This window comes from Euprymna scolopes, chromosome 28, assembly GCF_053919585.1.
Source record: "Euprymna scolopes isolate OS-2025 chromosome 28, ASM5391958v1, whole genome shotgun sequence".
In the NCBI taxonomy this organism is placed as follows: Eukaryota; Metazoa; Mollusca; class Cephalopoda; order Sepiida; family Sepiolidae; genus Euprymna; species Euprymna scolopes.
The window spans coordinates 88,216,264-88,228,763 of NC_136509.1; positions in this window are offsets into that span (position 1 = coordinate 88,216,264).

A 12,500-nucleotide genomic window follows, 5' to 3' on the forward strand; every position below is an offset into this window, starting at 1 on the left:
TAAGTGCGTCAATGATTCTCGTCACAGCATCTTTCATCCCTTTAGATGTCTCATAACAATAACTGCTAAGGTTTGCCTTGAGCTTAGGGAGTAATCAAAATTAAAACGAGGCGAGGTCTGGACTATAGGGAGGGAGAAGAACTGTCTTGGTGCACATCTTGGTCAAATAGTTTGTTACAAGGATGGAGTTATGGACTTGTGCGTTCGCGCAAATCTTCAGCATCTCCAGTTCCTAAAAAATTATTGTGTGTATAGTTCCCACACTAACATCAAGATGTGCACTTATTGTTTAGACGACGGCCATTTTCCATGAAACTTTTTATTTGGCCAATCAACTCTGGTGTTCAGAGTTTCATACTCCTCACTTATCATCACTCACAGATTCTCTGCTTTACTTGAATCTCTTATAACACTCAAAAACAGATGCTCAAGTCATGGAAGATGGTCCAAATAAAAAAGTCTGAAGCATTCTGTGCGTTTCTGTAGCCTTTTTTTTATTGCATATTGTTCTTCTTCAATACTTTAACGCCCAGATTGCATTTTTTTAAAATTCACCATCTGTTATAATCGGGTTTGAGTAGAGTGTATTCCAATTCCTGCTGTAGCTTTTGTTTTTATTTAGACCTAAAATCATACAAATTAATCATTCTTCTCATAAGATGTATAGCAATAATATATTGACTTTTCAAAAGTTAACGACAATTTAAAATACCTGTACAAAAACAGCTGGAAACTTATTGAAGACACCTTGTATCCTCGAGTGCCCGTTTTTCCTTTTATCAAGAAAAAACAGGCACTCAAGGATTTCTTGATAATCGAGAAAACTGGTTATAACGTCCCTACGAACAGGAAATTCCGCGCCTCATTATTATATAAATGGCTTGCGTGATTCTCCAATAATTTATATTTCTTTCCGTTTTATTTGACGCATTTCTCTCCTTAAATTTACCTATCATTACGAGCGCGAAAATCCATATTTATTTTCCAAAATTCATGTGTTTCCGATACTGATTACATTTTCTACCCTATACCAAACTGAGCATATCCGCCGCCCAGCATCTACCCCTATCATCATTGTTTTGCGCACAACGAGGGCCCATTACTGGCGAAGCAATTTAGGACGGCGTTGGGGAAAATAGCATGTTTTCCCGCCTGGCAAAATCGTCGACATTCGCATTCCACGTGGTTGTTTAGATTCGTGTAAACAACCGTCATTTACGAGTTGAATTTATATCGTTAACAAACAAGGGAATGCGTGGGGTCGGCGTTTGATTCCGACGATTTGGCGTATGGCAATCACTTTAAATGCTACGACGATAGTACTTGGTTGTATATTACCCATCAAACAAATAGCGCCACGTTTTATTTACAATGGTAACAACATTAGAATACGCTACAGTCTTAAAATTCCCGGATCTTTCGTATTATTTGGAGTATTTATAGTCTAATTCTTAAATATTATGTTTTGATATAGAGCTGAGGTGCGCATATATATATATATATACGAACTGCAATCACTTGTGCCCCCACGACGTGAGCACCCTCAACAAAACCGACAGGCTGCTAAATCCCACCCCCACACTGTAGAGATCCCTAGATGTAAAAGATCTTTTTACTCCAATAGTTTCTTCCCCAGAACCGCTAGACTCTGGAATTCCATTCCAGGTCCCTGCTTCCCCAACAGTACTGACGTGCAGATGTTCAAGTGTAACGTGAACCGACATCTTGCTGCCCAAATATCTACATAGTACCCCAGTAGTTGTTGCCCCTGATAGTAGCCCCCTACACCAAAATGGCAATTTGCCTTGTTTGGGGTGGAAATATAATTTAATATATATATATATATATATATATAGAGAGAGAGAGAGAGAGAGAGAGAGAGAGAGAGAAAGAGAGAGAAGTAAAAATTACAATAAGTTTACCAAGGTAATCAAAATGGTAAACTTAAAATATATTATAAATATTAAAGAGTTAATATTTACAAGTAAAGTAATCTCAACCAGATGTAAAAGCTCAATAAAACCGAAAAGGGAATAGAGCTTGTGCTTCCTTTTTAAAATTAAATATGTTTTTAACTCTTTTTCAAGATGTTTTTTAACATGTTTTATTAATCATTTGTTCATATATATATATATATATATATATATATATATATATATATATAACAAAAAGTTATATTCCAAAATTCATGATGTTAACCATCTTATAATTTATCCCTTTAATTCAGTGGACTTATACAATTCTTGACAGTATATGTTTTGTAGCGCAAAATCAATCACTTAATTATTATATCAATCAGTGAATCTATTTTGCACATAACTCACCAGAAGAAATAGCAACAATCAATCCGTCAAAAGGAATTGAAATGTGATTTGACATGGTAAAAATCCGAAAATGTTCGGATTTTTATCATGTCAAATCATTTATAGCCTGTGTAAATGTGCAGGGTAAACCGGATATAAGAAACCCGGATATAAGAAACTCTGATATAGGAAACCCTGATATCAGACACTCTGGTATAAGACGCTCTTATAAAAAGAAACCCTGATATAAGACACTCTGATAAAAGAAGCCCTGATATAAGACACTATGATATAAGAACCCCTGGTATGAGAAACTCTGATATAAGAAACCCTGATAAAAGACACTCTGATATAAGAAGCCTGATTAAGAAACCCTGATATAAGAAACTCTGATATAGGAACTCCTGGTATATGAACCCCTGATATAAGAAACCCTGATTACGAAACCTGATATAAGACACCCTGATATAAGACACCCTGATAAAAGGAGCCCTGATATAAGAACCTCTGATATAAGAAACCCTGATATAAGACAATATGATATAAGATGCCCTGATGTAAGAAACTCTGATATAAGAAACCCTGATATAAGAAACTCTTATTAAGAAACCCTGATATAAGAAACCCTGATATAAGAAACCCTGATATAAGTGTGATTCGGATGTAAGAGTTATGAGGAACGCATAAGAGGCGTCTTATATCCAGGTCACACTGTATAGATTAAATTATTCAATTTAAGTAAACAATCACCATTAGTCGCAAAAAAAAATTTATATTTTCAGTCTAAAAAGTATCGTTAGGAGAGAAATTTAATTGAGCACTATCAACCATTTTGTTGAAATTCAATAGTTTTAATTTTGAGTTTCTTTAACCTGGACTATATATATATATATATATATATATATATATATATATATATATATATATATATATATAGATAGATAGATAGATAGATAGATATGGATGTATGTGTGTATGTGTTTATATATATACATATATATATATGTATATATATACATATATATATATGTACATATATATACATATATGTATGTATGTGTGTGTTTATATATATATATACATATATATACATATATATATATATATATATGAGTAGGTAGTAGTTTGCTTGAAGCATTGTTGGTAAAGGATATATGGAAGTTTTTAAAGCCAAAAACAATGCGAAGAAAGACCGGAATCATGAAAGTAAATAAAAGAAAAACAAACAAAAGTAGACGGGTATGTTTGAGTAGAGAAATTTCTAAATGTTTATTTGTCTATCATTCCTCACCTCGATGTATAATTATTTTATAACCAAGTTGCTGGTATGCCCGGCGTATATAAAGTCCGTTGGTGGTATGGAACTTTAATTAATTTCGGGAGAGAAGGGACCTCCCCTTTTCAAAATAGAAAAAAAAAGTATATTTATATATATGATTGCCCGGCGTTGTCCGGGTGTTTGGACATGTATGCAGAGCAAAAAAAACAAAAAAAACAAAACGGCCAATTTTTTTTAATTTGACCCATATTATGACCCCTTAACAGTTATTGTTCTGGGCTCAACTCAATTCATTATGTTAGATCAATGTCCAAGGAACCTATATCTAAAATTTCAAGTGTTCAGACCCCAAATTGTCGGAGGAGTTGTGTAGAGTTCTCAAAGGTCAAATCGTTGAACTCTGACCCCTCACTCGCAAAATTTCTGCCCGACAACCGATCACATCGATTTTCCCAAATCTCAGTACCCTGTATATCAAATTTCGAGTCTGCAGACTAAAAATTGACAAAGTTATTGCGTAGGGAAATTTTAGGTCCAAACACTTGAAATTTGAGATATAGATTCCTTTGACATTAACTTAACTTAATAACTTAATTTGAGCCCAAAACAATAAATGTTAAGGGGGCATAATAGGGGTCAAAGTTTAAAAAAATGACCTTTTTTTTTTGCTCAGCATACACGTCCAAACACCCGGGCAACGCCGGGCCGAAATGCTAGTATATATATATATATATATATATATATATATATATATATATATATATATATATATATATATATATATAATTTAAAGGAGATTAGAGCAATAGTCTAAAGAGCAGAGTGTATTTTAATGTAATAGTAAAATTACTAATTTAATTAAAATACAGGGAAAGAAAAAGTGCTCGTTGTAATTTAGATATATAATAAGCTCGATAGGTAAATATCCTAGAGCTAATTTAATATTTAGTAATGTGATTGGTAATTTAAAAATCAAATTATAAGTAAATTAAAAATCAATAATTTGTACGATCGTTTTGGAAAACAATGTTTTTATTGTGGTAGATATCAAGTTACGGACAATAAATTTTACATATAGTGTTTTTAACAAACAAAGTTTCCTCATCAGCAAAATATTGGGAAAGGTTTTTATTATATGTAAAAGAATGAATCAAACCACCCTAAATCAATATTAAAATCAATAGTTCCCAATATCGCTTTAAGAATTTCTAGACTGTCTTCTAGTAAATCCATATTTATCAAAAATGAAAAATATTACAATGAAGCCCTTAAAAACTCAGGATACAATTCGCAAATTAAATTCATAAATAAAAATGACAGAAACATAAACTGCATTGAAAATAAACCTATTAAGAGCGTAATAACATATAATATGGCAACGTCTTCCCGTATACGAGTTAAGAAAAATGACCAAGAGACAAAAAAACATAAAACCGAACCACAAATATTAGATAATAATACAAATAAACAACATACGAATATATAAAAAATCCAACAACCCTATTAGATTCAAGAGAGGAACTAATCTTCACATGCAGTCATAAACGTTGGTTTTAATTTAATAAATATAAACCACCTTAAATCATTAAAAATTACTTATTAGTAAAAATAGATTATAATATTTTTTTATTATTCTGTAATAAATTAACCAATCATCTATTAATTATTATATTGTTCTGAATATATACTAGTGTCTACGGACATGTCTTAGACGTACAATAAGCTTAAATATAATATTTAAATTTTTACAGATGTTATATTTTTTGTTATCGAATCAATTCTCTTTTGATTATTATATGGTAGCCAGTATATAGTAATGATTTCAAATAAATAAACATGACTTCAGTACCAGCTGCTAGAAGCGAAACCAAATATTTAGTCTTCTTTTATTATGCGATATTGTTTAAGCTATTGACAGACGGATTAGAAAACATAAAAATTTAGCGAATTTAACCTATAAATATATATTTGCCCACGCATAGAAGTGATAGGTTTAGTCAGCTTACTTTGAAAAGTTTTTTTTTTCTATCTTGAACCATTAATAGCTTCTTTACTTGCAAAAAACAAATCGAACTTGTCGCACAAGTCCAAATGTTCTATATATCAAGTTGCAAATCTATGAACCAAAAATTGAGAAAAGAGTTTGGAAGAAACCACTTCGCACACATAGAGAAAAAAAGCACACACAGGCACATGCATCATATATATATATATATATATATATATATATATATATATATATATATATATATATATGTGTGTGTGTGTGTGTGTTATGAGAAAAATAGAAAAAACCGAATGAAATTATTAAAAAATCAACGTTTCCTCCTTATTTCAGAGGACATCTTCAGGATAATTGAATTAAAAAATAAAAATGTAAGAAAAGAAAAAGTCATAGATCGTGCGAAAAAGACAGTTCTTGAATCCTACCCATGTCGGGAAGGACAAACATATGTGTGCGTATGGGAAGGTTGGGTTGTTCGATGTCTATATATATACACTGTTAAATATGCGTTAAAATAAATATGTACATTTTTTTTCTGTAAACTTATTCATTTTGTTGAAAATATTTAAGGAAAAACGGTTTAGCCAGGATCTGTTTTGATATTTTGTTCTTTGATTATTATTTTCCCTATGCTAGGGGTTAAATGGTAGAAGCCTTTTCTTTGCGTAATAGTATTAGTATTCAATATTAGTGCTGATTCTAAAAGCCTTCTTTTAGCTCTATCTATCATGTATTTGCCATTGTGCAGAACACGATCACTCATTTAATTTAGATCAAGCGAAAATTATTAAATACGTGATAGATAGTGATGAAATTTAAGCAAATAAAGGACCAGTACAATATTTTAAAATATACTTGTTGTGACAAGGATATTTTTGTTCTATTTCAGAACGAAAAAAAGTCAATGGAAGTCAAGATGCGCATCGCGCTGTAGATTAAGAAATTATTTTTAATGTCATATAACCGTTTAGAGATTAAAAAGTGAATGGCCTGCACTGGGAGTTTGTTTAAAATAGAACTGATTTGCGGCGAACAAACTTCATTTTGTCGTTCCAACAAACCTGATTCAGGTTCAGGGCAGCGTCTAGATAAGTGATGGCCACATGGGATGCAGGAGTTGCTTAAAGTGTGTAATTCTTCCTACATACAAACCCTGATATTCATAAATGGTGATTCATCTGGTCATAGACAGACACACTGTTGCTTAACTTCATTCCTCTAACTAGGATCGGTGGGTTAATTTGATTAGACTGTTTATTTTAACAGAATGCAGTTCTATGAGACGACGTACGCGTATTCATCGAGAAGAAGTCGCGTGGATAAATCTAGAATCTGACTAGGTAAAGCACAGTTTAATATTTGTGACAGAGTATACGATGTGCCTACACCAAGTTTCCAGAATTGTTCGTATGGGACCTTTTATTGATAGTACCCACATGAAAGTCTAGTCCCCTTCGAAGTAATGCCCCTCTGATTGTACTGTTCCAACAACCTCTAGAAGGCTTCATAGAAGTCCTCTTGTGTGAGCATGTCAACGACCCTCGTCACAGTGTCTTTCAGTTCCTCAATTGTATCATAGCGGCAGCCTCTAAGGTTTTTTTCTTGAGATTAGGGAATAACAAAAACTCACAATGAGCAAGGTCTGGACTATGGGGAGCGCGAGGAACTATATTGAAAGCTATCTTGGTCACATAGTCTGTGACAAGGATGGAGTGCTCTGAGCACCCTTGGGACAATTTTATTTGCCTGTACAAAAAAAAATCCTGGAAACTTATTGAAGGTACTTCGCATGTGTCAAATAATAGAATCGGTTAAACAGCGTACAAAATAAAATGTTTACAGTATAGTATTTTGTTATTAAACAACTATAAAACGGTTGATGCATCGTCAAAAGAGACAAACCAAAGCAAAAGTTTCGTAGATAATAACATTTGTCTGCGTCAACAACATAGGTTCCTCGTATAATTAGTTATTCATAATTCAATTTGTTTATCTTTCCTTTTTTATTTGGAGAGCGAACAACCGGGAAATGATTAAAATATTTAATTAAACGTTTTACTTGAATCTGACCGAAATAAAAATTTAAAAAAAACAACAGAAAAGATAACAGTGCGAAACAAGCCAAGAAAACAAGCGACAAAGAAAAAATAAAATGTTTGTCGACGCTAACAATTCTTTTCAAAACATTTTCTAAAAGAATTCACGAGTTTAAATCGGAATCTGTCTTTGGAACAAAAACTCAAGATGGAAAACTACGCAGATTTGTTTTAAGTGTGCGTAGTTTAATCATCTACGAAAAGCCAAGGAACATAGGTAAGTTTTCGTATATATAATGGTTTCCGCTAATTACAGTTAATAGTAATTCTGCAGTTTAAATCCCGTTTATTCATGAGTCGCACTCGGCAACGCCCGGCGGACGACGAAAACCTGCTTGGAAAATGTGGAATGAGCTTATTTACTGAGAACCCGAATGGCCAAAAGAGACGCGAGCGAACAGACGACACCAAATAAATAAAATAGTAAATTTTATGAATGTTTTACTCGGCCTGTGACAACAGAATATTCTTTTTATTCTTTTGACACTCGAGTGCATATCCGTCTCAGTAAGACACAGTCAATCAATCGAGAACCACATCAGTCTATATAAAAACATATAAGATATTAACGGATATATACTAAAGAATCCAAACAATAAAAAGAATAAGCTGTTGTCACAGCCCATTTATTACGGCAGGTTGTTTATTTTATTTATTTATTTATTTATTTATTCGTTTTTGTATTGACTTCTGTTTGCTCGGTATAATTCGGCGGTTTTCGTCGTCCGCCGGGCTTTGCTGAGCGAGACTCGCGTAAAACGGGATGTGAAGTACGGAAGAACCCAATCAAGATTAAAAGTGACAAGTGAAAATGTAATCATGAACTAAGCTGCATGTTTTACTTGTGTATAGATAGGAAACATTGCAGGTGATATATGTTTTTGGATGTTTTAAATAATTGTTTTTATTAGTATTATTTACTCGTTTGAACTACTGTTTTCATTTTGAGATTTTTTTTTTTTACAACGCTTCGTGCCATTCAACCTCCGACCACCTTCAGTTGTATCTTGTCGGACTCCGGACTCATTCTGTCGAATTTGGGAATCTTTCTGTCGAACATGGGAATCTGCATGGAATTTTGAACGGAACCCTTTATCTTATCAGCGGCAGTAGTATGTTCTCGTTCCGTCAGCCATCGCAGGGTAGAACTCTTAAGTAATTCGCAGTTGTATTTTGAGTGTCATCTCACTGATTATCCATCCTCTATAAAGGTGTAACTTACAACTGACTTTTAGCAAGTACTGAATGGAATGCGGCCATTTGAATCAATGTGTTTTTTTTTCTGTTTTAAATTTAAAAAGTGCCTCATTAAATGAGATTATAATTGAGAGCAACTCACTTGACTCTGTTCTATTTTCCTGATTTCCAACTGACTATAATAATTCCAACGTGGACAAATTCTTGATGAGCCATCCGCTTAAGTAATCCAATTTACTAAATTTCCAATACTAACGATTACTGCGATATTGTCTCATTGACTATTGTACACTCATTAAGCCTTATCCTCGAGTGGCCTCCAGACCTTGAAAAGTTGTGACTCCTTTGTAAAAATAACAAAAGACTTAAGGAAGTTGATGTCGACAATTATCAGCAAAAAATTACATTTGAAAGGATATTGTGTAGCAGTTTTCTCTAGTGGATATCTCAAGTAGTCAGCGTTTCAGTAGTCGAAAAATCACTACTGTAAAAGCCACTCTCCGATTTTTGGCGTAAAGATCGAAGCGCTTTGTCTCTTAAACACGGACAAAGCATCGCCCCTCGCTTTACAAACAAGCTCTATTTTTCCACAGATTACAACAAAAAAACTTCAACACACTAGGCTTTACACCCTCCGTCATTATCGACATTCAATTATACTACTAATATTGAGGAACAAAACAGAAACCCCCTTCTACAGCCTATCTACTCGTCAGCACTCTAATTTCCAAGATACCCTTTAACATACAAATTCACTCAGACTTCCTCAGATCCGTGGGCTACGACCATCCTACCAGAGTAATGAAAAAGAGACAGATCCACACCTTAACTACCCTAACAATTTGCACCATCCCTACGGCGCCTAGCATATCCTAAACTAGCGGGAAAGTATCGGACGCTTCTATATTATTCGAATGAAATTTCGGAACTCGTAATACTAAATTTCACATGAAAACAATAGTATCTACGTATTCCTCGTATCTTAAAAATGATTATATCAAAAAATACGAAAATCGATAAGGTAGAATTTGAAGAAAAAGATAAAATTCTCGTTCCCCGTCGACATCGCAAGTTGTCGATGGGATCCTGAAATTAAAAAAAAATAATAATAATAATAGCAAACCACTTCGAAAACATAAAAGATATATTTTGCCGATCTAATTAATTAATTTATTGTGTTTAAACTTAAGAATAAAGAAAACAAATCTTGGACTGATGCAACGAGTGAAACAATCACGAAATGTCACGTGGACGCAGACGCACGTGTTTCCAAAAAACTTATCTGTATATCTATAAAAGTGAAATTGTCTCTGTGTGTGTATGTGTGTGTGTGTGTGTGTCTGTGTGTGTACAGTTTCCTGCCAACCTACTTAATTTTTGGTCTAGAGACTCGAGATTTGACATAAGAGGTATTGAGATTTGGGGAAATCTTTTTAATCGGTTTTCGGCTAGAAATTTGGCCAAAAGCCTATGCGCAACAATCGTTAATCGCAGGCAAAAGTGATTTGAGAATGGTAGTTAATATGTAAAAAAAATTAATTCTGCAGAAAAAGAGTTTGCTCGCTTTAACGGTACAACTCTCGTTTATATATCCTTTCAGCTTTTTGAGTTAATATAAGATAACAAGCTCTACTTTTAGATCCATCCTAGTAACATTTAAGATTTTGTAATTGACAGAAATAAATATGGTCATTGCTTGCGTTTAATTTCTCGGTTAATCGCGAGAAGTAAAGCTGTTGCAGTGGATAGTGCTAATTATCTTGACGTGTTTGCGTGTCGCTAGTAATCCGGAATCACCACGACGGTCAGACGTCCTGCTACAGTTAGAAGTAAAATAAAATCAATGTTTCACAAATAATTGTAATCAAAGGCAATAAAAATTATTTTTCGAACTCTCTGCTTAAGAGGTAAAATAAAACTAATATTAAACAAATAACTGTAACCAAAGGCAATAAAATATATTTTTTCAAAGTGTCTTCATTAAAGGTAAAATACAACCAATATTTAACAAATAACTGTAACCAAAGGCAATAAAATATATTTTTTCAAAGTGTCTTCATTAAAGGTAAAATACAACCAATATTTAACAAATAACTGTAACCAAAGGCAATAAAATATATTTTTCAAAGTGTCTTCATTAAAGGTAAAATACAACCAATATTTAACAAATAACTGTAACCAAAGGCAATAAAATATATTTTTTCAAAGTGTCTTCATTAAAGGTAATATAAAACCAATATTCAACAAATAACTGTAACCAAAGGCAATAAAATTTATTTTTTCAAAGTGTCTTCATTAAAGGTAAAATACAACCAATATTCAACAAATAACTGTAACCAAAGGCAATAAAATTTATTTTTTCAAAGTGTCTTCATTAAAGGTAAAATACAACCAATATTTAACAAATAACTGTAACCAAAGGCAATAAGATATATTTTTCAAAGTGTCTTCATTAAAGGTAAAATACAACCAATATTCAACAAATAACTGTAGCCAAAGCCAAAATTTTTTTTTTCAAATTGTCTGCATTAGACGTAAAATAAAACCAATATTCCACAAATAACTAACCAACGACGGTAAAATTTATTTTTTCGGACTATCAGCATTAGAGGTAAAATAAACCCAACATTTAACCAATGACTGTAACCAAAGACAATACAATTTATTATTTCTAACTGCCTGCATAATATTTTATATTTTAAAATCCATGGAAATCGTTTCTATTTCAATTATATAATTATTCTCACGATTTAAAATGGCGGACCGCTACTTTTCGTGGATATACCCGAATTAGATTGATCGGTCTTTTCGGGTGAAAAGAAACATATTAACGTAGAACAACAAACTGTTCAAAACGTAATACTTTTTTTTTTACCTAAATGAAAGGAGAACATGACGAGAAAAATAATCTGGCCAGGGGAGTGTCTGTTAAAATAGGGTCCGTCGTTAGTCATCGGGATGGCTGGATTTACTCACGTTAAAAAACTTTGTGCTTCATTGGACTATATTATATTCAGAAGTTGGTACATATTTGTATTCATTCTTTTCCACCTCAAACAAGCAAAATTGCAAGATTTTCATAAACATCTTTAAACGAATAAATCCCTAATTGTTCAAGTGTAAGTTTTACTAGTGAGCAATCAGACAACAAATCAAATAATAATAACTATTTTTTACATACATGCGCGGTCGCTAATCTTCTCGTTTAATCGTCGATTTTCTATGTGTGGCCGTTGATATTTTATGATCTATTAACTCAATCTACTCATGGTTGGAGACAATGGATACCTTTTGCGGTCTAAAAGGCTTTATTAGGGAAAGAATGTTTATTCACAGGGATGGGGAAGATTAAAGAACAGGTTTAAATTATTATTTGTTAAACAGGTGTCTTATGAAGGCCAAAAGGCCATTCGAGGATAAGGGTTAAACAGTATACAGTAGAAATTGGACAATATAGTAATCGTTAGTAATGGAATTTCGGTAAATTTGTTAACTTATATGGAACGGCTCATCAAAAAAAAAAAAGACTTGAAGAAAACCATATTGTAGTCAACTGGAAAGCAGAAAAACGGAAGACAATTCCATAGGTGTGCAGTTATAAGAAAGAAACTTTGTTCATG